This window comes from Ranitomeya variabilis, chromosome 1 (genome assembly GCF_051348905.1).
Source record: "Ranitomeya variabilis isolate aRanVar5 chromosome 1, aRanVar5.hap1, whole genome shotgun sequence".
Taxonomy (NCBI): domain Eukaryota; kingdom Metazoa; phylum Chordata; class Amphibia; order Anura; family Dendrobatidae; genus Ranitomeya; species Ranitomeya variabilis.
The window spans coordinates 1,016,486,533-1,016,513,440 of record NC_135232.1 but is presented as its reverse complement, the minus strand read 5'-3'; the positions used below and the strand labels follow the sequence as shown (position 1 = coordinate 1,016,513,440).

The window sequence follows — 26,908 nt, the reverse complement described above, 5'->3', positions numbered from 1 at the left end:
GTGTGAAAGTCTTGGAAAAGAAGAACGTCCTCGCCAAAAGCTCAGATGTCCTCTTGGTCCCAAAATGTCCACCGACTCTGGACGAGTGAGCCCAAGAGAGAACCTCCGGTCGCAAATTCGCTGGTACGAAAGTCTTGCCTGGGGGCACGGACTCAAGCGAAACCGGAGCCTCAGTTCTCAGGCTCTCAGAAGGGACAATAAGCCGAAGCTCCTCCTCCTCAGATGACACTACGGAGCGGGAGAGAGCGTCGGCACGAGTGTTCTTCTCCCCGGAGAGAAAATGGAGAGTAAAATGGAACCGGGAGAAGAACAGGGACCATCTAGCCTGGCGAGAATTCAGCCGCTGGGCCGTCTGTATATACACCAAGTTCTTTTGGTCAGTGAACACTTGGAAGGGAAAGCGAGCTCCCTCCAAGAGGTGTCTCCACTCTGAAAAAGCCAACTTCATGGCTAGCAACTCCCTGTCCCCGATGGAATAATTCCTCTCCGCTGGTGTGAAGGTCTTGGAGAAAAAGAAGCAAGGATGCTTCCGACCTTGAGCATCCTTTTGGAAGAGAACTGCACCAGCAGCAATGGAAGAGGTATCCACCTCTATTATAAACGGCTTATCTACAGGGGGGCAATGTAGGATGGGAGCGCTAGCAAAATGAGACTTAATAGAAGTGAAGGCCTTGGAGACCTCCTCAGACCACAATTTGGGATTTGCTCCCTTCTTGGTGAGGGCTACCAAGGGAGCTACCAAAGTTGAGAAGTGAGGGATGAACTGGCGATAATAGTTAATGAACCCCATAAAGCGCTGCACCGCTTTAAGAGAATGGGGTTCTTGCCAGTCCATCACAGCCTGTAGTTTGGCAGGATCCATAGCCAATCCCTGAGCGGAGATGATATAGCCCAGGAAAGGTAAGGACTCCTGCTCAAAGACACCTTTCCACAACTTGGCGCAGAGGGAATTTGCCCGTAAGAGGTCGAAGACTCTGCAAACATCTCTCCGGTGGGAGTCAATATCTGGAGAGTAGATGAGAATATCATCCAGATAGACTACGACTGAAGTGGAGAGCATATCCAGGAAGATGTCATTTACAAAGTCTTTAAAAATGGCTGGGGCATTATAGGGCCCAAAGGATATCTCTAGGTATTCATAGTGCCCATCCCTGGTGTTAAAAACCATCTTCCATTCATCCCTTTGTCCCCCTTGCAGATGTGAATCAGGTTGTAAGCACCCCGCAGATCTAGTTTAGTAAATACCCTTGCTCCCTGAAGCCTGTCAAAGAGCTCAGATATCAGGGGCAGGGGATACATATTCTTAACGGTGATGGCGTTAAGACCCCTGTATTCTATGCATGGGCGTAGTTCCCCATTCTTCTTCTGCATGAAAAAGAACCCCGCCCCTGCAGGTGACACTGACTTCCTAATGAATCCTCTTGCCAGATTTTCCTGGATGTACTGTGACATTGCCTCCATCTCCGGGAGAGATAACTGATAGACTCGACCCGAGGAGGCTCAGCACCAGGCAAGAGGTCAATAGGACAGTCATGGGGCGGTGAAGCGGAAGGGTCTGCAGCCCTTTTGGAGAACACGTACGCATAGAGCCAATATTGCTTGGGGAGAGAGGATAGATCTGTGGGTACCTCCGTAGTAGCAACCTGAACGCATTGCCTCTGACATCTACCCCCACAAGATTCACCCCATCCCAAAATTCTGCCTTTGGACCACTCAGTATGAGGAGAGTGGTACCGTAGCCAAGGTATCCCTAACAGGACCTCATCAATTCCCTCAGGAATGACGAGCAGAGATATAATCTCCTAATGAGATGGCGTCATGGACAAAGTAAAAGGGATGGTCTGGTGTGTCATCTGTGAGGGCAGTGTCGACCCATTTACCACTCGTATGGTTACTGGTTGAGCAAGCATCACCAGGGGTATTGCATGATGTTGGGCGAAGGCAGAAGACATAAAATTGCCCTCTGCCCCAAAATCCACGCAGAGCTCTACCGAATGAGTGGATGAGCCTATTGTAATTGTCCCCTTAAAGAACAATTTGGAGGCAAATGTCGCTGTGTCTAGTGTACCTCCACCTACTATCACTAGACAGTGACGTTTCACCGACCGCTGGGAACATCTGGTGGCAAGATGTCCTGACTGCAGGCAAACATGACAGATTTTGAGTGCACAAGTGGTCAGGGACTTAGATCCCGCTCGTGACACTTCCATGGCCTCCATGGCCTCATGTGACTCAGGGGCCTGGACTGGAGATTCCAAAGGTTTCGCGAAGGTGGGAGCCAGCCGAAAACTCTACACTGGGCTCGCTCTAACCTCCACTCGTTAAAACGGAGGTCAATATGAGATGACACAGCTATTAGCTTCTCCAGTTTGGTGGGAATCTCCCTAGTGGCCAAAGCGTCCTTCACATCATCAGCCAGCCCCCTCCAGAATATAGGGATTAGGGCTTTATCTGACCACTCCATCTCAGATGGTAAGTTGCAGAAATGGACGGAAAAATGGTTGACCAAGGACGAGTCCTGAGTCAATGCCAACAGTTGGAGCGCCGTATCATGGATGACTCGAGGTCCTAAAAAGACCTGTTTCAGAGTGCTCAGGAACAGCAGAGCACTCTGCTCCCACAGTGGTGTAGCCCATTCCAATGCCCTGTCTGACAGAGAGACAAAATGAATCCCACATTTGCTCGCTCTGTGGGGAAACGTGCAGCCAGGAGCTTGAGGTGAATAGAGCAATGGCTCACGAAACCCCTACAAGATTTGCTATCACCAGTAAATTTATCTGGCAGCGGGAGGCGAGATAGGCTTGGAACAGGGGTGGAAGTGGACAAAGTTACTGCAGCCATGCTAGCAGCCTGAACAGCTACAGCGATACCATCCACAGCTGAGGTTGTGCACTCGAGAGCCGCCAACCTACCCTCCAGCTGCTGGATGTACCGCAAGGATTGCTGTTTGTCCATCATTACTAGCCAAACCTTGGCACTAATGTAATGCTAGGGCTAGCAGAACGCACCAAATAATTAGAGAGAAGGTATGAGGTGCATTCGGGGTCCACCATGCAGAGATGGAACCTACTGCCGAGTAAAGACAGAGTATACCGCCGTACAATGTGGATACACACATGGTTTAAAGGTACCTTCACACTGAACAACTTAACAACGATAACAATAGCGATCCGTGATGTTGCAGCATCCTGGATAGCGATATCATTGTGTTTGACACGCAGCAGCGATCAGGATCCTGCTGTGATATCGTTGGTTGGAGCTAGAAGGCCAGCACCTTATTTCGTCGCTAGATCACCCGCTGACATCGCTGGATCGGTGTGTGTGACACCGATCCAGCGATGTCTTCACTGGTAACCAGGGTAAACATCGTGTTACTAAGCACAGGGCCGCGCTTAGTAACCCGATATTTACCCTTGTTACCATTGTAAATGTAAAAAAAAAAAAAACGACATACTCACCTTCTGATGTCTGTCGCGTCCCCCGGCGTCCGCTTCCCTGCACTGTGTCAGCGCCGGCCGGCCGTAAAGCAGAGCACAGCGGTGACGTCACCGCTCTGCTTTAGGGCCGGCGCTTACACAGTGCAGGGAAGCGGATGCGACAGACACCAGAATGTAAGTATGTAGTGTTTTTTTTTTTTACATGTACACTGGTAACCAGGGTAAACATCGGGTTACTAAGCGCGGCCCTGCGCTTAGTAACCCAATGTATACCCTGGTTACACGGGGACTTCGGCATAGTTGGTCGCTGGAGAGCTGTCTGTGTGACAGCTCTCCAGCGACCACACGACGAAACAGCGACGCTGCAGCGATCGGCATCATTGTCTATATCGCTGCAGCGTCGCTTAATGTGACGGTACCTTAACTTCACCCTGTATGAAGGAAGCGAACCCTGTTGCGTCACAGGGCCGCGGTACCGCACAATGAGCGCAAGCAAGGAATCACAGAACTCTATCCCAGGCCACAGGATTAGAGTTTGTGTAGACCTCTTGTGCTCGACACCACAATTGGGGTATCAGAGTAACTGAAAAAGAAACTTTATACACAAGAGTGCGTGCTGTGCCACTCTGGCGGACGCCACTAACCACCCAGACTTGGGTTAGGAAAGCGCTCTAATAGCGCATGGCACCGCACTGGCGGTTACAGCAATTGGACGCTGTTTTGTGTGTTTTTGTGCTGATAGCACAGCCGGGCGCTAGATAGCAGACATCCACCTTATGCGAGCATTCATACACAAGGCAGGGGATGATTAAAGAACTTGCACTCATTAACACACACACGTTTTCAAATGTACACTAACGCATGGCCGAGAGGCCATGCAAACCTTTTATAGCGGCAGTGCTACAAGACCTTCCAGATGGTCCAATAGGATCATAAACAGGACCTGAGCATGTGACCCTCGACCTCCAACGGGAGGTCGTCCCATGGGCATATTCAGTATGAGAAAGGCAGGACTTAGTCCCAGAAAGATCTGCTCGCTGCTGATCAGTGCTTGCTACAAAGGCAGAGCCTGGAAGGACAGCAGTAACGAGTCACCCAGCATCAGCCTGAGCTAGACGCTGGGACCGACATCTCCACTGCAGCTGGAGAAGAATGGGAGATGGTTCGAGATTCCCCCTGTGCAGAGGCGGGAACTTGACACCTAACAGTAGCAATAAAACTACAGCCCACAATTCAAAAAATCAGCCACCACAAAGCTCTATAAAGGGGAATAAAGTATGGGTGTCAGAAAATGAAACAAAAAGCACAATTTTACTAAATTCTAATTTCTTTAATCACTCAAATATGAAAAACATGTACAAAAGATATATATACGTTTGGGTCCAATATAATCACACTAGCCGAAGCAATCATGATTCTAGGTCATTTTTACAATAAAATCAAGGGCTGAAATACCTCATGTATGGTGGGCAGGGAGTGATTCCTCCAGCTCTGTTGCCTTCAGGAGAAATTGGCAATGTAGCTGCAAGAATCTGTACTCAGCTTCCTTCCCGGTGCTTTCTGTGTGGTACCGGAACGTGTCTCTGGATGACGTCACCATGCAGTGCCCGCCTATGTCAGTGAGATGAAGTGAGTGCACGAGAGAGAAAAATAATGGAGGTGGGAGAACAATGATGGAAGTGAGAACAATGATGAAGGTGGGGGAGAACAATGATGGGGAGGGGAAAAGCAATGATGGAGGTGGGGGAAAACAATGATGGAGGTAGGGGAGAACAATGTTGGAGGTGCAGAAAAAGAAGAATGAGGGAGATGGGGGAGAGGATAATGATGGGGATGGGTGAGATGACAATGATTGGGTTGGGGAAAGGACGATGAGAAGGGTGGGGGAGATGACAATGAGGGATGTGGGGAATAGGACAATGAAGGGGTGGGAAAGAAAACAATGAGGGGGATATATTGGGATGGGAGTAAGTGGGACTTATAATTGACTTTTGAACGGGGAGGGGCACTTTTGAGGATTATGAAAATTGTTTTGAAGGGCTACTTTAACTTAAAAGTTGAAACTTATCAATACAGTTACAAATATATAAAATGACGGCCAACAAAGTGTCAAAAATGAACATCTAAGACCATTAGAGAAGCAGTCTAATCTATACATTTCTTTAAATGTGTTTATATATGCATGTAATATATTGTGAATGTATTAATTTACTCACCTAACATTGCTCTCAATGGTGTCCAGCGACGTTCTTTTCTTCTTCTCAGTGGCATCATTCCTCTACACATTTTTCTTTTCATGTTGTCTTCGTTGTAAAAGAGACTTCAGATTCACGCATAGAGCATAGAGTGAGCTGATTAGTCACAATTACGGTGACGTCACTGAAAAAAGGAGCAGAACAGCGCTGGACACCAAAGAGAGCAGCGGTAGGTGAGTATATTAATACCCTCACACTAAATTTTATGCATATATACACACTTAATAAATAAATCTAGATTGGAGTGCTTCTTTAAGTGCTTTTTTCATTGGATTGTAATCAATTATTTCAGAAATATAATTAAGAACATTGCTATAAAAAATACCGTATATGGTAACTTACTCTTATATGCAGTTTTACTTTTTTACAGGTTTCTGTAAGAAGGGAAGCTTTACTGTGTGGTGACCAACTAAATGAGTTTTGTATAGTTCGGCACATCGCTATTGATTCATGTTGTCTCAAGAGTACATGCTCTTTATGTCAGAAAGGGACATTCAGCATCCATCAACAGCACAGAATTATGGCAGTAATGAAAACAGGACAAATACTGAACACAATACAAATCTAGATCAAATTAAATAAACTAAGCTATATGTTACTGACAGGCATCTGATAAAAAAGTAAATATAAGACATACTCCTAACTCCTAATAATAGCATGAAATAGTTCTCTATTTGTTTTCTATTCAAAAGTCACCAGTTGACACAGTGCAGATTAAGAAATGTAGCTCTCAACCTCAGAAATAATACAGAAGCTCACAAGAATCAATCTTTAAAATAAGAGAAGCAGAGATATGAAAACAAGAGACCAATATATCAACAAGCGCATATTAGCCTACAGCAAGAGATGACAGAAATGATAAAGGACTAGTCTTTAAAAATAGGAACACTGTGGCCAGAGCTTTTGAGAAATGCAGATATGACATCTTTTCAGAAATGATAATGTGGTTTAAGTAATGTATCAAATTCATTTCCCTCTGATTGCTAAACTTATGAAATACTTTAGTGCTTAAGCCATAAAGGAAAAAATTATGTAATTTATATCATTTTTGTAAATATATTTGTATTTCCTTTTGCAAAATTCCTCGAGTTAATTGACAATTTTAGGCTGGAATCATGCATGGAGATTTTGGTGCAATTTTTAAGGATATTTTTTCACATTGTCACAGGAACATGGTGGCTCAGTGGTTAGCACTGTTGCTTTGCAGCGCTGGGATCCTGGGTTCAAATCCAACCAAGTACAACATCTACAATGAGTTTCAACGTTCCTTTTGTGTTTGTGTGGGTTTCTTCTGAAAACTCCGGTTTCCTCTCACACGCCAAAGACATACCGATAAGGAATTTAGATTGTGAGGCCCAATAGGGAGAGTGATGATAATGTCTGTAAAGTGCTGTGGAATACGAAAGTGATATATAAGCAAAACATAATAAATAAAGGTTGCAGATACTTTTACATTTATTTTACTACTTCGTATTAGAGGTTTTCCTGTACTTGTCACTGCAGCCTTCCGTACAGACTAAGCAGCTTTCTTGTGCACAAAATCAGGTCTAGTGTAGGATCCTGTGCTTACTTCTGTGCATCAGTCTCCTCCAATTGTTATCCAACTTTTCCATGTGATTTGTTTTTTCAGTAAGGCTAAGAGCACATTCCACGGCAATTCTGCAACTCCTGCCGTGGGTACATCGCATGCGGAATTGGCATGCATATTCCTAGCGTTTTGCAAGCATGATTAGCTTGCAGAATGCTAGCATTTTCCAAGCGATCTGTAGCATCGCTTGGAAAACTGTTGTGAATTCCGTTCTCGAACTCCCTCCTGTGGTCATGAATGATACTTCGACGAGTTCTGTCTGTGGACTCCCTCTGGTGGCTGTGAGTGGAACTGCTGGTTCTGAGGTTGCTTCCTCAGCTGCCCTCGTTTGCGGCTAGGCTGGCTTCTCTATTTAACTCCACTCAGATCGTTACTCCATGCCAGCTGTCAATGTATCAGTACTGGTTCAGATCTCTCTCGGATCTTTCTGATGACCTGTCTACTCCAGCAGAAGCTAAGTCCCTGCTAGTTCATTTGTTGTTCATTGTGTACTGAATATATTTCTTAGTACTTGCTAAGTTCTAGTCCAGCTTGCTAACATGATATTGCCTTGCTAGCTGGAAGCTCTGGGTTGCAGAGTGGCACCTCCGCACCGTGAGTCGGTGCGGGGGTCTTTTTGCTCACTCTGCGTGGCTTTTTGTAGTTTTTTGTGCTGACCGCATAGATCCCTTTCCTATCCTCAGTCTATCTAGTAAGTCTGGCCTCCTTTGCTGAAACCTGTTTCATCCCTGTGCTTGTGACTTTCCTCTTAACTCACAGTTAATATATGTGGGGGGCTGCCTTTACCTTTGGGGAATTTCTCTGAGGCAAGGTAAGGCTTATTTTTCTATCTTTAGGGGTAGTTAGCTCTTAGGCTGTGAAGAGGCGTCTAGGGAGAGTTAGGTACGCTCCACAGCTATTTCTAGTGTGTGTGTTATAGGATTAGGATTTGCGGTCAGCAGAGTTCCCACTTCCCAGAGCTTGTCCTGTCTTCTAGTTTAATCATCAGGTCATTCCAGGTGTACCTAACCACCAGGTCCATAACAGTACAGCTGGCCATCAAAGTGTTAATGCATCTCAATAGAGGGATAAGAGAAGTTCTGAGACCATTTTTTTTTCTCTGCAGTGTGTTTTGTCTTTCTTTTCCCCTTAACCTCTGGGTGGTTCAGGACTCAGGTGTAGATATGGACATTCAAGGTCTGTCCTCTTGTGTTGATCACCTCACTGCGAGGGTACAAAACATTCAAGATTATGTAGTTCAGAATCCTATGTTAGAGCCTAGAATTCCAATTCCTGATTTGTTTTTTGGAGATAGATCTAAATTTCTGAATTTCAAAAATAATTGTAAAATGTTTCTTGCTTTGAAACCCCGCTCCTCTGGTGACCCCATTCAGCAAGTAAAAATCATTATTTCTTTGTTACGTGGCGACCCACAAGACTGGGCATTCTCCCTTGCACCAGGAGATCCTGCATTGCTTAATGTAGATGCGTTTTTTCTGGCGCTTGGATTGCTTTATGACGAACCTAACTCTGTGGATCAGGCAGAGAAAATCTTGCTAGCTTTGTGTCAAGGTCAGGATGAAGCGGAGGTATATTGCCAGAAGTTTAGAAAGTGGTCTGTGCTTACTCAATGGAATGAGTGTGCCCTTGCAGCAATTTTCAGAAAAGGTCTTTCTGAAGCCCTTAAGGATGTTATGGTGGGGTTTCCCACGCCTGCTGGTCTGAATGAGTCAATGTCCTTGGCCATTCAGATCGATCGGCGCTTGCGTGAACGCAAGGTTGTGCACCATTTGGCGGTGTCCTCTGAGCAGAGGCCTGAGCCTATGCAATGTGATAGGACTTTGACCAGAGCTGAACGGCAAGAACACAGATGTCAGAATGGGCTGTGTTTTTACTGTGGTGACTCCACTCATGCTATTTCTGATTGTCCTAAGCGCTCTAAGCGGTTCGCTAGGTCTGTCACCATTGGTACTGTACAGCCTAAATTTCTTTTGTCCGTTACTCTGATTTGCTCTTTGTCGTCCTACTCTGTTATGGCATTTGTGGACTCAGGCGCTGCCCTGAATTTGATGGACTTGGAGTTTGCCAGGCGCTGTGGTTTTTTCTTGGAGCCCTTGCAGTATCCTATTCCATTAAGGGGAATTGATGCTACGCCTTTGGCCAAGAATAAACCTCAGTACTGGACTCAGTTGACCTTGTGCATGGCTCCTGCACATCAGGAAGATGTTCACTTTTTGGTGTTGCATAATTTGCATGATGTGGTCGTGTTGAGTTTGCCATGGCTACAGGTCCATAATCCAGTATTGGATTGGAAATCAATGTCTGTGTCCAGTTGGGGTTGTCAAGGGGTACATGGTGACGTTCCGTTGTTGTCAATTTCTCCTTCTACTCCTTCTGAAGTCCCTGAGTTTTTGTCGGATTACCGAGATGTATTCGATGAGCCCAAATCCAGTGCCCTACCTCCTCATAGGGATTGTGATTGTGCTATTAATTTGATTCCTGGTAGTAAATTTCCTAAGGGATGGCTTTTCAATTTATCTGTGCCGGAACACGCCACAATGCAGAGTTATATAAAGGAGTCGTTGGAGAAAGGGCATATTCGCCCGTCGTCGTCACCTTTGGGAGCAGGGTTCTTTTTTGTGGCCAAGAAGGATGGTTCTCTGAGACCTTGTATAGATTACCGCCTTCTTAATAAAATCACGGTCAAATTTCAGTACCTTTGCCTCTACTGTCTGATTTGTTTGCTCGGATTAAGGGGGCTAGTTGGTTCACTAAGATAGATCTTCGAGGGGGGTATAATCTTGTGCGTATTAAACAGGGCGATGAATGGAAAACAGCATTTAATATGCCTGAGGGCCATTTTGAGTACCTGGTGATGCCATTCGGGCTTTCTAATGCTCCATCTGTGTTTCAGTCCTTTATGCATGACATCTTCCGAAAGTATTTGGATAGATTCATTATTTTATATTTGGATGATATTTTGGTCTTTTCGGATGATTGGGAGTCTCATGTGAAGCGGGTCAGAATGGTGTTCCAGGTTCTTCGTGCTAATTCTTTGTTTGTGAAAGGGTCTAAATGTCTCTTCGGAGTTCAGAAGGTTTCCTTTTTGGGTTTCATTTTTTCCCCTTCTACTATCGAGATGGATCCTGTTAAAGTTCAGGCCATTTATGATTGGACTCAGCCTACATCTGTGAAGAGCCTTCAGAAATTCTTGGGCTTTGCTAATTTTTACCATCGCTTCATCGCTAATTTTTCTAGTGTTGTTAAACCGTTGACTGATTTGACCAAGAAAGGTGCTGATGTGGTGAATTGGTCCTCTGCGGCCGTTGAGGCTTTTCGGGAGTTGAAACGTCGTTTCTCTTCGGCCCCTGTGTTGTGTCAGCCAGATGTTTCGCTCCCTTTTCAGGTCGAGGTTGATGCTTCTGAGGTTGGAGCAGGGGCTGTTTTGTCTCAAAGATCTTCTGATGGCTCTGTGATGAAGCCATGTGCTTTCTTTTCTAGAATGTTTTTGCCTGCTGAGCGTAATTATGATGTTAGCAATCTGGAGTTGTTGGCTATGAAGTGGGCATTCGAGGAGTGGCGACATTGGCTTGAGGGAGCCAAGCATCGCGTAGTGGTCTTAACGGATCACAAGAATCTGACTTATCTCGAGTCTGCTAAGCGGTTGAATCCTAGACAGGCTCGATGGTCGCTGTTTTTCTCCCGTTTCAATTTTGTGGTTTCATACCTTCCGGGTTCTAAGACTGTGAAGGCCGATGCCCTTTCAAGGAGTTTTGTGCCTGATTCCCCGGGAGTTCCTGAGCCAGCTGGTATTCTCAAAGAGGGGGTAATTCTGTCTGCCATCTCACCTGATTTGCGGCGGGCACTGCAGGAGTTTCAGGCTGATAGACCTGACCGTTGTCCAGCAGAGAAACTGTTTGTCCCTGATAGATGGACTAGTAGAGTTATCTCTGAGGTTCATTGTTCGGTGTTGGCTGGTCATCCTGGGATTTTTGGTACCAGAGATTTGGTGGCTAGGTCCTTTTGGTGGCCTTCCTTGTCACGGGATGTGCGTTCTTTTGTGCAGTCTTGTGGGACTTGTGCTCGGGCCAAGCCCTGCTGTTCTCGTGCCAGTGGGTTACTTTTGCCCTTGCCAGTCCTGAAAAGGCCTTGGACGCATGTTTCCATGGATTTTATTTCAGATCTCCCTGTCTCTCAAAGGATGTCGGTCATCTGGGTGGTTTGTGATCGCTTCTCTAAGATGGTCTATTTGGTACCCTTGCCTAAATTGCCTTCCTCCTCTGATTTGGTTCCACTATTTTTCCAGCATGTGGTTCGTTTGCATGGCATTCCGGAGAACATCGTGTCGGACAGAGGTTCCCAGTTTGTTTCAAGGTTTTGGCGGTCTTTTTGTGCTAAGATGGGCATTGATTTGTCTTTCTCTTCGGCTTTCCATCCTCAGACAAATGGCCAAACCGAACAAACTAATCAGACTTTTGGAGACCTATCTGAGATGCTTTGTTTCTGCTGATCAGGATGATTGGGTGACCTTTTTGCCATTGGCTGAGTTTGCCCTTAATAATCGGGCCAGTTCGGCTACTTTGGTTTCGCCTTTTTTTTGTAATTCTGGTTTTCATCCTCGTTTTTCTTCAGGGCAGGTTGAGCCTTCGGACTGTCCTGGTGTGGATTCTGTGGTGGACAGGTTGCAGCAAATTTGGACTCATGTAGTGGACAATTTGACATAGTCCCAGGAGAAGGCTCAACGTTTCGCCAACCGCCGTCGCTGTGTTGGTCCACGACTTCGTGTTGAGGATTTGGTTTGGTTGTCGTCTCATCATGTCCCTATGAAGGTTTCTTCTCCTAAGTTTAAGCCTCGTTTCATTGGTCCTTATAAGATTTCTGATATTCTCAATCCTGTGTCGTTTCGTTTGGCCCTTCCAGCTTCTTTTGCCATCCATAATGTGTTCCATAGGTCGTTGTGAGATATGTGGCGCCTATGGTTCCCTCCGGTACCCTCCTGCTCCGGTGTTGGTCGAGGGGGAGTTGGAGTATGTGGTGAAGATTTTGGATTCTCGTATTTCGAGACGGAAACTTCAGTACCTGGTCAAATAAAAGGGCTATGGTCAGGAGGATAATTCCTGGGTTTTTGCCTCCGATGTCCATGCGGCCGAGTTGGTTCGTGCCTTTCATTTGGCTCGTCCTGATCGGCCTGGGGGCTCTGGTGAGGGTTCGGTGACCCCTCCTCAAGGGGGGGTACTGTTGTGAATTCCGTTCTCGAACTCCCTCCTGTGGTCATGAATGATACTTCGGCGAGTTCTGTCCGTGGACTCCCTCTGGTGGCTGTGAGTGGAACTGCTGGTTCTGAGGTTGCTTCCTCAGCTGCCCTCGTTTGCGGCTAGGCTGGCTTCTCTATTTAACTCCACTTAGATCGTTACTCCATGCAAGCTGTCAATGTATCAGTACTGGTTCAGATCTCTCTTGGATCTTTCTGATGACCTGTCTACTCTAGCAGAAGCTAAGTCCCTGCTAGTTCATTTGTTGTTCATTGTGTACTGAATATATTTCTTAGTACTTGCTAAGTTCTAGTCCAGCTTGCTAACATGATATTGCCTTGATAGCTGGAAGCTCTGGTGTCATGATTACCCCAATGGCAGGGAAATAAAAATAACAAAACGGACTAGCTCTCGGGTGATGGAAACTAAAGTTGACCGTGACCTGAACCTGACACAACACTGGAAGTAGCTGGGGAGTGTTCCTACGATGCCCTAGACACCACGCGCCAGCCGGAGATCTAACTACCCCTATCAGAGGAATATACAGGCCTGCCTTACCTCCAGAGATGAACCCCAAAAGGAGATAGCAGCCCCCCACAGATATTGACGGTGAGTTAAGAGGAAAAGACATACGTAGGATGAACAGCAGATTTAGCACAGTGAGGTCCGCTTTCTAGATAGCAGAAGGATAGGAAAGAGTTACTTCACGGTCAACTTCAAAACACTACTCAAAAACACCATCCTGAAATTACTTTAAAACTCCAGTGACAACTCATGCCACTGGAGTGGCAATTTCAGTCCACAAGAGCTTCCAGCTACAGAGAGTCACATTGCAGCAAGCTGGACAAGAAATAGCATAAACTAGAAACAAAATTCAACTTAGCTGAACAGGAACTTGAGGCAGGAGAATGCAACAGAATGCTACTGATACATTGTTGGCCGGCATAGGACTAACAGCCAAGCAGCCTTAAATAGGAAACTCCCCTAATGGGTGGCAACAGGTGATCAGAGATAGAAGAAGGCAAATAAGTGGCACTACAATAAAACACCACCGGGGGAGCCCACAAACAGAATTCACAACAGTACCCCCCCCTTAAGGAGGGGGCACCGAACCCTCACCAGAACCACCAGGGCGATCTGGATGAGCACTATGAAATGCACGAACCAAATCAGGAGCATGAACATCAGATGCTGTCACCCAAGAATTATCCTCCTGACCATAGCCCTTCCACTTAACCAGATACTGAAGTTTCCGTCTGGAAACACGGGAGTCCAAGATCTTTTCCACCACATACTCCAATTCACCCTCAACCAGCACAGGAGCAGGAGGATCAGCAGAAGGAACAACCGGTACCTCATACCTCCGCAATAATGACCGATGAAAAACATTATGAATAGTAAAAGATGCTGGGAGGTCCAAACGAAAGGACACAGGATTGAGAACCTCCAGAATCCTATAAGGGCCGATAAACCGAGGCTTAAACTTAGGAGACGAGACCTTCATAGGAACAAATCGAGAAGACAGCCAAACCAGGTCCCCAACACAAAGACGAGGACCAACACGCCGATGACGATTAGTAAACTGTTGAGTCTTCTCCTGGGACAACTTCAGATTGTCCACAACCTGTCCCCAAATCTGATGCATTCTATCAACCACAGCATCTACTCCAGGACAATCCGAAGACTCCAATTGACCGGACGAAAAGCGAGGGTGAAACCCTGAATTACAAAAAAAAGGAGAAACCAAAGTGGCAGAACTGGCCCGATTGTTAAGGGCAAACTCTGCCAATGGCAAAAAATCAAGCCAATCGTCCTGATCAGCGGACACAAAACACCTCAAGTAAGTCTCCAAAGTCTGATTAGTACGCTCAGTCTGGCCATTAGTCTGAGGATGGAATGCAGACGAAAAAGACAAGTCGATGCCCATCCTGGCACAGAACGCCCGCCAAAATCTAGACACAAACTGAGTACCCCTGTCAGACACTATATTCTCAGGAATACCATGCAAACGCACCACATTCTGAAAAAATAGAGGGACCAGCTCAGAGGAGGAGGGCAATTTGGGCAAAGGTACCAAATGAACCATCTTGGAAAAACGGTCACACACCACCCAGATGACAGACATCCTACGAGAAACAGGAAGGTCAGAAATAAAGTCCATAGAGATGTGCGTCCAAGGCCTCTTAGGAATAGGCAAGGGCAACAACAACCCACTGGCCCGAGAACAGCAGGGCTTAGCCCGAGCACAAACATCACAAGACTGCACAAAAATACGCACATCTCGAGACAAGGAAGGCCACCAGAAGGACCTAGACACCAAATCCCTGGTGCCAAAAATTCCAGGATGACCTGCCAACGCGGAAGAGTGAACCTCCGAGATAACTCTACTGGTCCAGTCATCAGGGACAAACAGTCTACCAGGCGGACAGCGATCAGGCCTATCCACCTGAAACTCCTGCAAAGAGCGCCGCAGGTCTGGGGAGACAGCTGACAATATCACCCCATCCTTCAGGATGCCAGTAGGTTCGGAATCACCAGGCGAGTCAGGCTCAAAACTCCTAGAGAGGGCATCCGCCCTCACATTCTTAGACCCAGGCAGATATGAAACCACAAAGTTAAATCGGGAGAAAAACAACGACCAGCGCGCCTGTCTAGGATTCAGACGCCTGTCTGACTCAAGATAAATTAGATTCTTGTGGTCAGTCAAGACCACCACCTGGTGTCTAGCACCCTCAAGCCAATGACGCCACTCCTCAAATGCCCACTTCATGGCCAAGAGCTCCCGATTTCCAACATCATAATTTCGCTCAGCGGGCGAAAACTTTCGAGAGAAAAACGCACATGGTCTCATCACTGAGCAGTCAGGACCTTTCTGCGACAAAACTGCACCTGCTCCGATCTTGGAAGCATCTACTTCAACCTGGAAAGGGAGCGACACATCAGGCTGGCGCAACACAGGAGCAGAAGAAAAGCGGCGCTTAAGCTCCCGAAAGGCCTCCACAGCCGCAGAGGACCAATTAGCAACATCAGCACCCTTTTTGGTCAAATCAGTCAAAGGTTTAGCAATGGCAGAAAAATCCGCTATGAATCGGCGATAGAAATTAGCAAATCCCAAGAATTTCTGAAGACTCTTTAGAGAAGTAGGTTGTATCCAATCACAAATAGCCTGAACCTTAACAGGGTCCATCTCCATAGATGAAGGGGAAAAAATATATCCCAGAAATGAAATTCTCTGAACCCCAAAAATACACTTTGAGCCCTTTACAAAAAGAGAATTAGCTCGCAAAACCTGAAAAACTCTCCTGACCTGTTGAACATGAGATTCCCAGTCCTCCGAAAAAATCAGAATATCATCCAAATACACAATCATAAATTTATCCAGATATTCACGGAAAATATCGTGCATAAAGGACTGAAAAACGGAAGGGGCATTCGCGAGACCGAAAGGCATTACCAAATACTCAAAATGGCCTTCAGGCGTATTAAATGCGGTCTTCCACTCATCCCCCTGCTTAATCCGCACCAAATTATACGCACCACGTAGATCGATCTTAGTGAACCACTTAGCCCCCTTTATGCGAGCAAACAGATCAGTCAGTAAAGGTAACGGGTACTGGTATTTAACTGTAATCTTATTCAGAAGTCGATAGTCGATACAAGGTCTCAATGAACCATCCTTTTTACCCACAAAGAAAAACCCTGCCCCTAGAGGAGACAACGAGGGGCGAATATGACCCTTTTCCAAAGATTCTCTGATATACTCCCGCATAGCAGTATGTTCAGGTACAGACAAATTAAACAAGCGACCCTTAGGAAATTTACTACCGGGAATCAACTCAATAGCGCAGTCACACTCTCTGTGAGGAGGGAGAGAATCAATCTTAGGCTCCTGAAAGACATCATAAAAATCTGACAGAAATGCTGGGATCTCAGAGGGAGTAGATGAAGAAATGGGAACCAAAGGTGCATCCCCATGAATCCCCCGACATCCCCAGCTCAACACAGACATTGATCTCCAGTCCAAGACTGGATTATGAATTTGTAACCATGGTAATCCAAGTACTAAAACGTCATGTAGATTGTATAACACAAGGAAACGAATAATCTCCTGATGGTCTGGGGTAAGATGCATAGTCACTTGTGTCCAATATTGTGGTTTATTGCTAGCCAAAGGTGTAGAATCAATACCCTTTAGGGGAATAGAAACTTCCAGAGGCTCTAAATCAAACCCACAACGCTTGGCAAAGGACCAATCCATGAGACTCAGAGCGGCGCCAGAATCCACATAAGCATCCACGGTAACAGATGACAAAGTACAAATCAATGTCACGGACAAAAGAAATTTAGACTGCAAGGTACCCATAGAAAAAGATTTATCAACCTTTTTATCAACCTTTTTTATGCGTTTAGAGCATGCTGATATAACATGAGCTGGATCTCCACAGTAGAAGCACAACCCATTTTTGCGCCTGTAATTCTGTCGTTCGCCTCTAGACAAAACACTATCGCATTGCATATGCTCTGGTGCCTTTTCAGAGGTCACCGCCAAATGGTGCACAGGTTTTTGCTCAGAAGATACCGCCATATGGTGCACAGGTTTTTGCTCAGAGGACACCGCCAAATGGTGCACAGGTCTTTGCTCAGAAGATACCGCCATATGGTGCACAGATTTGTGCTCCCGTAAACGCCGATCAATCTGGATAGCCAATTTCATGGCATCATTCAGACCTGTAGGCACAGGGAACCCCACCATGACATCCTTCACGGCATCAGAGAGACCTTCTCTGAAATTAGCTGCTAGAGCGCACTCATTCCATTTAGTAAGCACCGACCATTTACAAAATTTTTGGCAATATATCTCAGCTTCATCTTGCCCTTGGGAAAGAGCTATCAAGGCTTTCTCAGCCAAAATCTCTAAATTAGGTTCTTCATAAAGCAACCCCAAAGCCAGAAAAAACGCATCTACATTTACTAACGCAGGATCCCCTGGCGACAATGCAAATGCCCAACTTTGTGGGTCACCCCGCAGTAGAGAAATAACAATTTTAACCTGTTGTGCAGGATCACCAGCAGAGTGAGATCTCAGAGACAAAAACAATTTACAATTCTCTCTGAAATTCAAAAAACGGGATCTGTCTCCGGTAAAAAATTCAGGCATAGGGATCTTAGGTTCAGATATTGGAGCACGTATAACAAAATCTTGTAAGTTCTGGACCTTTGTAGCCAGGTTATTCAGACCTGCAACCAAACTCTGAGGATCCATGATTCAAACAGGTGTAACCAAAGCCATTCAGAGATTAAGAGGAGAGGAAAAAAAAAAAGGCTGAAGACTGCAGTTTAAGCAAGGAGTACAAATGAGCAAACTAGGGTACACTTTCCAAACACAGAAAAAAAAAACCTTTTCACATCCTTTCCTGCTTTAGTGCATAGTTTTAACACATTGTGGCCGGCCAAACTGTCATGATTACCCCAATGGCAGGGAAATAAAAATAACAAAACGGACTAGCTCTCGGGTGATGGAAACTAAAGTTGACCGTGACCTGAACCTGACACAACACTGGAAGTAGCCGGGGAGTGTTCCTACGATGCCCTAGACACCACGCGCCAGCCGGAGATCTAACTACCCCTATCAGAGGAATATACAGGCCTGCCTTACCTCCAGAGATGAACCCCAAAAGGAGATAGCAGCCCCCCACAGATATTGACGGTGAGTTAAGAGGAAAAGACATACGTAGGATGAACAGCAGATTTAGCACAGTGAGGTCCGCTTTCTAGATAGCAGAAGGATAGGAAAGAGTTACTTCACGGTCAACTTCAAAACACTACTCAAAAACACCATCCTGAAATTACTTTAAAACTCCAGTGACAACTCATGCCACTGGAGTGGCAATTTCAGTCCACAAGAGCTTCCAGCTACAGAGAGTCACATTGCAGCAAGCTGGACAAGAAATAGCATAAACTAGAAACAAAATTCAACTTAGCTGAACAGGAACTTGAGGCAGGAGAATGCAACAGAATGCTACTGATACATTGTTGGCCGGCATAGGACTAACAGCCAAGCAGCCTTAAATAGGAAACTCCCCTAATGGGTGGCAACAGGTGATCAGGGATAGAAGAAGGCAAATAAGTGGCACTACAATAAAACACCACCGGGGGAGCCCACAAACAGAATTCACAACACTCTGGGTTGCAGAGTTGCACCTCCGCACCGTGAGTTGGTGCGGGGGTCTTTTTGCTCACTCTGCGTGGCTTTTTGTAGTTTTTTGTGCTGACCGCATAGATCCCTTTCCTATCCTCAGTCTATCTAGTTAGTCTGGCCTCCTTTGCTGAAACCTGTTTCATCCCTGTGTTTGTGACTCTCCTCTTAACTCACAGTTAATATATGTGGGGGCTGCCTTTACCTTTGGGGAATTTCTCTGAGGCAAGGTAAGGCTTATTTTTCTATCTTTAGGGGTAGTTAGTTTAACCATCAGGTCATTCCAGGTGTACCTAACCACCAGGTCCATAACAGAAAACTGATTGACAGGTTGGTCACACTTGTCAAACATAGTGTTTGACAAGTGTGACAAACTTTTTACTATTGATGATGCCTATGCAGCATCAATAGTAAAAAGATATAATGTTAAAAATAATAAAAAATAATAAATAATAATGTTAAAAATAATAAAAAATAATAAATGGTTATTCTCACCTTCCGAAGGCCCCCGATCTCCTCAGTGGTGCTTGCGGCAGCTTCCTTTCCTATAGATGCTTTGTGTGCAGTACCTGCGATGATGTCACGGTCACGTGACCACGACATCATCGCAGGTCCTTCACACAAAGCATCCATAGGAACAGAAGCGGCCGCGTGCACCGCTGAGAGGCGGGAAGACTCCAGGGGCCATCAGAAGGTGAGTATATCACGATTTTTAATTTTTTACCAATTACATGGTGCCCAGTCTGTGGAGGAAAGTATCCTCTCCTCCACCCTTGGTACCAATCGCACATGATCTGCTTACTTCCCACATGGTAGGCATAGCCCCATGCGGAAAGTAAGCAGATCAATGCACTCCTAGGTGCGCGGAATCCCCGCGATTCCGCAAATTTAATGAACATACTGCGTTTTTTCTGGAAAGCGTTTCCGCTCAGGAAAACAAAGCAGCATGTGCACAAAAAATGCGGATAGCATTCTATTAAATAGGATGCTTAATGTGAGCGTTTTTTTCTTGGTTTTATAGCGTTTTTATAGCAAAAAAATCGCGGAAAAAAAAGCGACGTGTGCACACAGCCTAAGAGTAGGCTTACAGGCTCATAAGGTTATCAGCAACCAATTTGCTTTATATCATTATTAGGACATTTTTATTATTCATTTTAGTACCATGAACATATATTTTGAAGATAACTTGAACTATATTATATTTTTAGTAATGAATTATCTGTGCATAAAAAATTTGTAAGCATCTGTTTATGCATACCTATGTGATTTCCTTGTTATGAAACTAACTTGACTAATATTGCACCTCTCCCAGTCTGTCAATTGCGACTAAGGAGGGGTGCAATTGAATGCCTGACACTCATAGTTTTAACCCCTTAATCCCATATGAGGTACTATCCCGTCGAGGTGGGGTGGGCCTTAATTCCCACCGACGGGATTGTACGTCATAGCGATCGGCCGCAGGGCTGCATCCGGGTCCTGCAGGGAGTACTTCCGGGTCCAGAGCAGGCGCTGGTTAACCTGCACAGCTGTATGTCAGATCGCTGATCTGATAGAGTGCTGTGCAAACTGTCAGATCAGCGATCTGTGATGTCCCCCCTGAGACAAAGTAAAAAAGTAAAAAAAAAAATTTCCACACGTGTAAAAAAGAAAAAATTCCTAAATAAAGAAAAAAAATATATTATTCCCATAAATACATTTCTTTATCTAAAAAAAACCAATAAAAGTACACATATTTAGTATCACCGTGTCTGTAATGACCCAATCTATAAAACTGTACCACTAGTTAACCCCTTCAGTGAACACCGTAAAAAAAAACGAGCCAAAAAACGACGCTTTATTATCATACTGCCGAACAAAAAGTGGAATAACACGCGATCAAAAAAACGGATATAAATAACCATGGTACCGCTGAAAACATCATCTTGTCCCGCAAAAAATGAGCCACTGCACAGCATCATAAAAGAAAAAACAAAAAAGTTATAGTCCTCAGAATAAAGCGATGCCAAAATAATTATTTTTTCTATAAAATAGCTTTTATCGTATAAAAGCGCCAAAATATAAAAAAAGGTATAAATGAGATATCGCTGTAATCGTACTGACCTGACGAATAAAACTGCTTTATCAATTTTACCAAACGTGGAACTGTATAAACGCCTCCCCCAAAAGAAATTCATGAATAGCTGGTTTTTGGTCATTCTGCCTCACAAAAATCGGAATAAAAAGTGATCAAAAACTGTCACTTGTCCAAAAATGTTACCAATAAAAACGTCAACTCGTCCCACAAAAAACAAGACCTCACATGACTCTGTGGACTAAAATATGGAAAAATTATAGCTCTCAAAATGTGGAGATGCAAAAACTTTTTTGCTTTAAAAAAGCGTCTTTTAGTGTGTGACAGCTGCCAATCATAAAAATCCGATATAAAAAACACTATAAAAGTAAGTCAAACCCCACTTCATCACCCCCTTAGTTAGGGAAAAATAAAAAAATAAAAAAATGTATTTATTTCCATTTTCCCCTTAGGGCTAGGGTTAGGGTTAGGGCTAGGGTTAAGGCTAGGGCTAGGGTTAGGGCTAGGGTTAGGGTTATGGCTAGGGTTAGGGTTAGGGCTAGGGTTAGGGCTAGGGTTATGGTTAGGGCTAGGGTTAGGGTTAGGGCTAGAGTTAGGGCTAAGGTAGGGCTAGGGTTAGGGTTAGGGCTAGGGTTAGGGCTAGGGTTAGGGCTAGGGTTAGGGTTAGGGCTAGGGTTAGGGCTAGGGTTAGGGCCAGGGTTAGGGCTAGGGTTAGGGCTAGGGTTAGGGTTAGGGCTAGGGTTAGGGTTAGGGCTAGGGTTAGGGCTAGGGTTGGGGCTAGGGTTGGAGCTAAAGTTAGGGTTAGGGTTGGGGCTAAAGTTAGGATTAGGGTTGGGGCTAAAGTTAGGGTTAGGGTTGGAGCTAAAGTTAGGGTTAGGGTTGGGGCTAAAGTTAGGGTTAGGGTTTGGATTAACGTATTCAGGACAAATTGCACAACAACTTTTGGGGTCCAATTTCTTCTCCTACCCTTGGGAAAATAAAAATTGGGGGCGAAAAGATCATTTTTGTGAAAAATATGATTTTTTATTTTTACGGCTCTGCATTTTAAACTTCTGTGAAGCACTTGTTGGGTAAAAGTGCTCACCACACATCTAGATAAGTTCCTTAAGGGGTCTACTTTCCAAAATGGTGTCACTTGTGGGGGGTTTCAATGTTTAGGCACATCAGGGGCTCTCCAAATGCAACATGGCATCCCATCTTAATTCCAGTCAATTTTGCATTGAAAAGTAAAATGGCGCTCCTTCCTTTCCAAGCTCTGCTTTGTGCCCAAACAGTGGTTTACCCCCACATATGGGGTATCATCGTACTCAAAACAAGTTGCACAACAACTTTTGTGGTCTAATTTCTTCTCTTACCCTTGGGAAAATAAAAAATTGGGGGCAAATGATCATTTTTGTGAAAAAAATATGATTTTTTTATTTTTACGGCTCTGCATTATAAACTTCTGTGAAGCACTTGTTGGGTCAAAGTGCTCACCACACATCTAGATAAGTTCCTTAAGGGGTCTACTTTCCAAAATGATGTCACTTGTGGGGGGTTTCAATGTTTAGGCACATCAGGGGCTCTCCAAACGCAACATGGCGTCCCATCTCAATTCCAGTCAATTTCCATGCACCCAAACAGTGGTTTATCCCCACATATGGGGTATCTTCGTACTCAGGATAAATTGAACAACAACTTTTGGGGTCCATTTTCTCCTGTTACCCTTGGTAAAATAAAACAAATTGGAGCTGAAATAAATTTTGTGTGAAAAAAAGTTAAATGTTCATTTTTATTTAAACATTCCAAAAATTCCTGTGAAACACCTGAAGGGTTAATAAACTTCTTGAATGTGGTTTTGAGCACCTTGAGGGGTGCAGTTTTTAGAATGGTGTCACACTTGGGTATTTTCTATCATATAGACCCCTCAAAATGACTTCAAATGAGATGTGGTCCCTAAAAAAAAATGGTGTTGTAAAAATGAGAAATTGCTGGTCAACTTTTAACCCTTATAACTCCCTAACAAAAAAAAATGTTGGTTCCAAAATTGTGCTGATGTAAAGTAGACATGTGGAAATGTTACTTATTAAGTATTCTGCGTGACATATCTCTGTGATTTAAGGGCATAAAAATTCAAATTTGGAAAATTGCGAAATTTTCAAAATTTTCGCCAAATTTCCATTTTTTTCACAAATAAATGCAAGTTATATCGAATAAATTTTACCACTTTCATGAAGTACAATATCTCACGAGAAAACAGTGTCAGAATCACCAAGATCCGTTGAAGCGTTTCAGAGTTATAACCTCATAAAAGGACAGTGGTCAGAACTGTAAAAATTGGCCCGGTCATTAACGTGCAAACCACCCTCGGGGCTTAAGGGGTTAAAGCACTGTTTATAGTCAGCAATTTTATGGTATTAATTAGTAATGAGCAAGTGAACGCATAGCTCGGGTTTTCCCGAGCACACTCAGGTGACCTCCGAGTATTTATGACTGCTTGGAGATTTAGTTTTCATTGCGGCTGCTGAATGCTTTACAGCTAGTGTTGAGCGATACTTTCCGATATCGGAAAGTATCGGTATCGGAAAGTATCGGCCGATACCGTCACAGTATCGGAATCCAATCCGATACCGATACCCGATCCCAATGCAAGTCAATGGGACGAAAATATCGGAATTAAAATAAACCCTTTATACACTTGTAGGTTCATTCTACATGAAGGAAAACAACTAAGAATATTGTAGGATGTATTGGGGGACGTGGCGGAGATATTAAAGGGACAGAGGTTTAGCCCAATGTAATAGAATAGCAGGATTTTTTATTTTTTTTTATGAAGTTCGGCGTTAGAAAGAATTTGACTATGTTTTTTTTTTTTTTTTATGTCAGATATTGATGTTTCACTACTTCCACGCCCTTCACCTTCTTTTTTACTTCTCCCACGCTTTCTTCTTAATTATCCTCATCATCAGCTTCTTTGACATCAACTTCTTCACCTTATTCATCTTCTTCTTCATCTTCTACCTATTATTTTTTGGGTTACATTGTTCATATTCCTTTTATTTTACTATTATCTTCATCATATTCAACTTCTTCATCATATTCTTATTTGTGACAGGCATTCCCGTAGTTGTTATCTATAAAAGTTTGAAGATTACACCTTCCGTTCTGCCTGTCACAAAACAGTTACATTTGTCCGCGTTCAGTTTGGCCTGCAGCATCAGGCTTTATCCAGGGGCACCACGAGGAGGAACGGACTCACCCCCATACACTGCTTAGTCTTCTTCTGCTTATAATTTAGATAATATTTTTTGCTCTGATATTTAGTGTTATGCTTAATGTTCTTCTGCTCTTTGTTCTGCAGCCTCTTGTTCTTCTGCTTCTCGGTCTTCCAGGTCGTCGTCGTCTCCAGGGTCGTCGTCTCCGGGGTCGTCGTCATCGGGGTGGTCTTCAGGGTCGTCGTCTCCGGGGTCGTCGTCATCGGGGTGGTCTTCGGGGTCATCGTCTCCAGGGTCGTCGTCATCACGGTGGTTGTCGTCTCTGGTGTCGTCGTCATCTTAGGGGTGGTCTTCTGGGTCATTGTGTTTAGTCTCTTGAACTTGGAAATGTAGCAGAAGGTACAAGAAGGCTGAGAAAATGCCGAGAACCAGCTGATGGAACTGGAACTCGGATGGCTACCCGAAGGTCCAAGAGCCAATGGAACTACCGAGGACCAGCTGACGTTACTGGAACCCGGTTACTAAGCAGGAGGTACCTGTGCTGAAAGCACTACCAAGGACCACCTGACGTTGGTGGAACTCGGATACCCAGAGGGAGGCACCTAAGCCAAAGGCTCTGCCCGGAATCAGCTGACGGTACTGGAACCAGGATGGGGAGCAGAAGGTACAAGAGCAAAAGACACTGCCGAGAACCAGCTGACGGTGCTGGAACCCGGATGGGTAGCCGAAGGTCCAAGAGCCAATGGAACTACCGAGGACCAGCTGACGTTACTGGAACCCGGTTACTAAGCAGGAGGTACCCGTGCCTGAAAGCACTACCAAGGACCACCTGACGTTGGTGGAACTCGGATACCAAAGGGAGGCACCTAAGCCAAAGGCTCTGCCCGGAACCAGCTGACGGTACTGGAACCAGGATGGGGAGCAGAAGGTACAAGAGCAAGTGTCTGCGTGGCTTTTGCAGGACACGATGCCGGCTGCACAGCAGGGGAACAGCTGGCGGTGCTGGACCCCACTGACACATTGGCGAGGTGTTTTTCTCTGTGCAGCTAGCACATCTGGGCCCCAACTGGCGGTTTGTTAGAGCCCAGGGTCAGCAGGAGGAGGAGCAGGAGGAGGAGGAGCAGGGGGAGGGGAGTGTAGGCCGAAGCCTGCACTGGCGGCAGCTTTGGGTCTGTTGTGTCTGCGTGGCTTTTGCAGGACACGTTGCCGGCTACACAGCAGGGGAACAGCTGGCGGTGCTGGACCCCACTGACACATTGGCGAGGTGTTTGGCTCTGTGCAGCCAGCACTTCCGGACAGCAACTAGCGTTGTTGGAGCCCGGGCTCTGCAGGTGGAGCAGAGTGTAGGCCGAAGCCTAATTGAACCGATTTCAAAAGTCACCTTTAACCCCCCCTCAGGGGTTACAAAGTAGAAGAGCCACAGCTTATGCAGCAGCAGTGCTGCGCAAGTCAAAGGTTGCTCTTGTAATTTTTCTCCTTGCACACGCTGAATGGAACACGTATAACATTCAGCCCTTTATACAGTCAAACTGTGTAATGGAGGCGCGAGTTCCCTTTGTAATGAGACGCAGCACAGGTGTCAAGAATCCCACCTTGGTGCTGGGTGCAGCCTCCCGAGCGTTGTTATTTGCTGTACAGGAGTCTGCGCTGTCGTGTTATCCCCTGGCCTAGCGCCGTTAGCGCTGCCCATCTTCTGGCATCATGTAATGTCGGCCGGTGCGGTTCGCGATGACCATGAATCCCAGCCCCGCAGTGTCTTAACATTGTTAAAACACTGCGGGGCTGGGATTCAGGGCCTGGCGCAGCACATATGTTGGCCTCTCACACTCGGGTCCTTACACCCGCTTCAGACTGTGCGGCGTCATCTGATCCCTTATCGCATGCCACGGCCATGAAGCCGCACAGTCCGAAGAAGGCGGAAGGAGAGGAGGGACAGGCGAACTGATGCACTGATCCTGCCCATGAATCACACCCTCGCAGTCCCAATAAATAAGACACCGAGGGGCGTTGTGTGGGTCAGGGCGGCCGCAGAGGCGCAGCCAGCCAAACAATGATGCCAGAAGACGGGCAGCGCTACCAAGGGGGTTGCAGCGTGTCATTACAAAGGAAAGTCACACCACCGGGACGGTTAAATGGTCACACAGAGGACACATTTCAGACGTGTTTTCAGTTCCACATGTGCGAGGAGAATACGTTTCTGAGCCACCTTGCACACATGCAGCATTACCGCTGTACAAGGTGGCTGGATAACGTAAAAACGCCTGGGGGAGGGGGGACAGGTTCCCTTCAATTTCAGTTCTTGTGTCTGCGTGGCTTTTGCAGGACACGTTGCCGGCTGCACAGCAGGGGAACAGCTGGCGGTGCTGGACCCCACTGACACATTGGCTGGTGTTTTTCTCTGTGCAGCTAGCACATCTGGGCCCCAACTGGCGGTGTGTTAGAGCCCAGGGACAGCAGGAGGAGGAGCAGGAGGAGGAGGAGCAGGGGGAGGGGAGTGTAGGCCGAAGCCTGCACTGGCGGCAGCTTTGGGTCTGTTGTGTCTGCGTGGCTTTTGCAGGACACGTTGCCGGCTACACAGCAGGGGAACAACTGGCGGTGCTGGACCCCACTGACACATTGGCGAGGTGTTTGGCTCTGTGCAGCCAGCACTTCCGGACAGCAACTAGCGTTGTTGGAGCCCGGGCTCTGCAGGTGGAGCAGAGTGTAGGCCGAAGCCTAATTGAACCGATTTCAAAAGTCACCTTTAACCCCCCCTCAGGGGTTACAAAGTAGAAGAGCCACAGCTTATGCAGCAGCAGTGCTGCGCAAGTCAAAGGTTGCTCTTGTAATTTTTCTCCTTGCACACGCTGAATGGAACACGTATAACATTCAGCCCTTTATACAGTCAAACTGTGTAATGGAGGCGCGAGTTCCCTTTGTAATGAGACGCAGCACAG

At 45.7% G+C, this 26,908-nt stretch overlaps 1 long non-coding RNA gene across 1 annotated transcript in view; it reads right to left on the bottom strand.

The window, feature by feature from the left end:
- LOC143783225 (uncharacterized) overlaps positions 1-26,908 on the bottom strand; it is a 527,869-nt gene that overhangs the window by 108,186 nt on the left and 392,775 nt on the right. The gene's annotated exons all lie outside the window — the stretch shown is intronic.